Here is a 4,554-nt window from a genome sequence, read left to right on the forward strand (position 1 = left end):
CATTGTCCATTAGTACAAGCAGGCTGGATTGTGCATCGGCCGAATATGGCCATTGTCTAGCAAGAACTCCTCAACCTACAAAAAATCCTCAACACCCCAGAGCCTGACCACGCCCCACAGCCCACCTCAGAAATGAACCACCCAGATTGGGTGGGGGGTCTGATGAAGGAGATGTGTGAGATGGGCCAGATGCTGAAGGAATACACTTCCCCAGCTGGTGAGGAAACCTCCCCCTGCCTCAAAGAGGGAGAGTCTGATGGTGCAGCAGCGGAACCCACAGATGTTACAACTGTCCAAGTTCCAGCTGAACTGCAGAGGCAGTCACAGCCAGCAGCAGTTGCTCTGTGGAAACGAGGAGGTCTAAGATGAAATCAGAGCACCCAGACAAGGATAAGAATGGAGGGCCCTCACAACTCACAGGGGAGCCAATGGTTGAGATCATCACTGAGTCCCTGATGTACAAAAGTCTCTGTAATCTGCACACAGACATTGTACGGACAGGGACGTGAGGCTTATACAACCTGGTTACTCTGGGTCTGGGATCTTATGGGTACAGGTGTCCAGCTGGATGGTGGTGAGGCAAGGATTTGGGACGCTTGACCCAGGACTCAGGTATCAATCAGATTTTTGTAAGGGAGCCAGGGCTTTTAATAAGTGTCAGAGAGAGGTTTGTTCACAGGGAGAGAATGCAGGAGCAGCACCATAGAATGTGCTGGAAGACTCGAGGATGGGATCCAACAGCTGAGAGAAGTGACAGTATTGGAGGTACTCTTTGGGAGGGATAGACAGCATGATAATGACCCCAACAAGGTCAGGTGCACAGGGCAAATGTTGTGGAGCCTGGCAAATCTGGGGCCATCTCAATACGCCACCTTTATTGCAACAATTAATGCCGATACTGGCTGAGAGACAGTGGGTCATGGGGAGATGTTCAAAGGGGAGACAATGACAAGTCAGGGCAGACTTTGCTGAGCTCTGTGCAAGCCCTTTCTCCCAGCCCTGCCCCTGTTGCTCTGTGCCCCCCAGTTTTCCTTTTCTCAGAGCTCTTCCTTCAGCCCCGTGCCTGGAATTTTGCTGGGATCTGGCCCCATTGCTGTGATGAGCAGGGGCTCTGCCCATGGACACCAAGGGGTCAGCTCTGCTCTGAAGCAGTGGGGTCATGGAATGGGGACAGGGGCAAGTCCTGGGGTTAGATTCCATCAGCTCAAACAGCTCCTGAGGCTGAGGAGCTCAGCAGCATCTCCTGTCCCAGGACTAAGGGAGGGTGATGGTCAAAGGCAGTTTGAGAGGGTTTCCTGCTTCACCCAGGGAGAGCAGAGACAGCTGTGCAAGGCAAGAGCAGTGGCTGGAACTCAGTGAAGGGCTAGGGGAGCTGCTCTGTCACTCCGTCGGTCCCCAGCTGCCCTTTTCTGCAATCCAGGGCAGTCCCTGTGTTCCCCTGGAAATCAGCCTGACACAACTGAGAGCAGAGGGACCCACAGCAAAGCAAACTGGTTTAGCCTTTCTCAGAGTCCCAGCCCCACTCTGGCCAAGGACACTCCTGTCCCCCAGTGTACCCTGGAGGCAGCTGACAGCTTGGATGGCATCCTGAGGACACACCAAGGGTCCTGTCCATGGCAGTGCTTGAGGAGAGTGGGCTCATTGCCAGGGTCCCAGGCTGCCCTGCCCAGAGCTCCCCGGGCACAGGGAGCTGGGACACCCCATTGCTGTGCTCAGCCTGCACAGGAGGAGCCCAAGGGCTGGGCCTGGCCCTGCAGCTGGAACTGCCATTGCAGAGAGCCCCTCAGCAATGCCAGCAGCACCTGGGCAAGGCAAGGAGAGAGAGAGAGCTGGGCCTGAGGAAAAGCCTTTCCCTGCCCAGCCCTGCCCAGCCCCTGCCAGGCAGCAGCAGGGCAGGACAGTGGCCCTCAGGCCCTGGTCAGCAGGGAATGGGCACATGGCCGCAGAGATGCCCTTCATCTCTGGGGCTGCTCTGCTGGCCCAGGAGGGACTGAGGGCCCTGAGCCCCCGGGCTGAGGGCTGTGCTGGCTGCGAGGGGACACAAGAGCTGTGCTGCTCAGGGTAGTGTCTGCCCTGCAGGGCAGGCCCAGCAGGTGCCACATCTGCCCTGCAGCAGGGCTGCCCTCAGCACTGCCTCCCTCCCTCCCTCCCTGCCCACGGCTCTGCTGCTGGAGCTGCCCCAGCCCCAGCTGCTCCTGTGGCCCCGGGCTCCTTCCCTGCTAGAGCTGCCGAAGCCCAGCCCAGCCCCTGGGCCAGCCCTGCCCTGCAGCTGCTCGGCCCTGCAGGGATTAAAGAACAGCTCCCCCAGCCTGGGCACCAGGGAAAGGTGATGCTGCATGGATCTGGAGGCTGGGCAGGTGTAGGCTCTTGCTGAGGTTCCCAGGAAAACTCAGTGTGATGGCTGAAGAGCCTCAGCCCCTGCTCTGGCCTGCACAGCTGAGTTTCCATTGCCACCAAGCTGAGCAGGGAAAAGTGGGAGCACAGATTCAGGAAAGCAGAGACCCAAGCAGGAAACCCCTGCCCTGAATGACCCCATGAAAAGTCCCCTCAGGAATGAGCTGGGCATGAGCTGGAGCTCTGAGCAGCCCTGGCCCACACAGCACCCTCTTCACAGCAGCAGGACCTGCCCTGGCAGGAGTCACTCCATGCACCCACAGCTCACCTGCAGCGTCCATGGGGAGCTGCCAGGCAGGCTGAGAGCTGCCCCTGGCAGGTGGCACATGCCCTGGGCTGGCCAAGAGTCCTGAGGGCTGCAGGAGCTGCTCTGCAGGACAGCCCTGGGCAGCCCCGGCTGCAGCCCCAGCTTCACCCCCTGCAGCCATCCCTGGCAGCAGGAGCTGTCCTGCCCTGTCCCTCTGACGGTGCCCAGGGCAACCCCACTCTGCAGCACATCCTCCCCCAAAGCAGAAAGGGCAGCAGAGCCATCCTTACAGTCACATCAGTTCTGCCATCTCCAGCTTTAGGAGATCCCTGCAGCCAGAAACTGACTGTGTCAAAAACTGGGAAGATTTCTCCATGAATGAGCTCAAAATTGTCCTTCCAGTTCCTTTAAGTCTCTCTCTGCTTTACTGCTCTCAGGTACCTGCAAGCAGTGCCCTCAGCCCTGCTGGACTGAGAGAAAAGCTGCTCATCAGGAGAAATGACTTTTTGTGTTCTTGGTTTCCAAGAGCTCCTGTGGCAGAAGCCCAGCCCAGCTCAGCAGCACAGACACAGCACAAGGACTTTAATGACCCTCTCAGGGCTTTGCTGCTGTTTACATAAGACTCAGTCCCAGAGAGTGTTCAAAGAACTTCTCAGGAACTAAAAATTAAATTTAAACTCCAAAGTTTCTACAAGTTTTAATGGGTCCCACTGAGGGACACAACTGAGGAAGTTCTCCAGGCAGAGCAGAACATTGGAGGCAGTGATGACACGTGGGGACAAGCAAGGGAAAGGTGTCTCTGGTGCTGAGCAAAGCTGGATGTGCTTGAGGAATGCAAAGGGCCAAGGCCTGAGCCCCAGCCCCTGGCCAGGCAGATCCTGTCCCTCCCTCCTTGCTCAGGGCTCTTCCCGGGATGGGCACTGGCATGTGGGGATGTGCAATGCCAGAGGCAGGGGCATGGGGCGGCATCTGCCAGGCTGCTGAGCAGGGACAAGGAGACAATGAGGCCCCAGGCCTGCAAGGGTCACTTGTCCCCTCCTGGCCCCAGGGCCAGCAGCCATGGCCAAAGTGCTGCCCAAGTTGGCTCTGGCAGGGCTGTCTTGCAGCTGCTGCCAATCCCTGTGCCCTGTGCAGCCCAGGCTGTCCCACGGAGTCCCTGCCCTGTGCTTCTGTCCCTGCAGGCTGTCGGCATCCCCCGGCTGCCCCACCTGGCTGGGCCCTTCCTTTGCTGACAGCTCTGCCTCCTGCCTCCCTCTGCCTGCCCACACAAAGCCTTTGGCTCATTATCAAAAGGGTTAATTCATTTTTACTGTGCCTGTGAGCTTTTAGCACAGGAACAAGGCATGCAGGGGCTGCCTTCCCAGCAGGAATGGTTGGAAGACAAGAAGACATCTGGCTCAAGAACGCAGTGATAGAAAAAAAGGACTAAATCTGGGAACTTGGGGTGGGTTTCACGGTAATGGATAAATTCTAATACACATTTAGTGACATTGGTAGAATTACATGTTCACATAATGTTAGGAGTTATCCCTTGCTAGACCTCAGGCCTGAATAAATGATGCCCTCTTAAACTGCAAATGTGGGAGATTAGGGACCGATCGGAAGATCTAGTGATGTTACGGGTAGACAGAACCCCATCCCTTTACTGTTAAAGTTACTTAGCCCCCCATTTTTTTGGCCGTTAACCCCCGTTATATATAACCCTGTGTAACCGTTAATAAATGCCATTTGCCGTCCACCACATTGGGGTCTGCGAGTACGTGGCCTGAGTGGCAGGGGCATTGTCACTGTGCCATTCCCGAATCAGGTCGTCACGCCTCAAGCGGAGGCAACAAAACCTGGGACTTTGCCCAAGGGACGAGGATCCCCTGGTAGGGTGAACGACGGCCGCAGCAGCTGGCCCAGCTCAGCGG

The sequence above is a fragment of the Melospiza melodia genome, chromosome 17 (assembly GCF_035770615.1).
Source record: "Melospiza melodia melodia isolate bMelMel2 chromosome 17, bMelMel2.pri, whole genome shotgun sequence".
Taxonomy (NCBI): Eukaryota; Metazoa; Chordata; class Aves; order Passeriformes; family Passerellidae; genus Melospiza; species Melospiza melodia.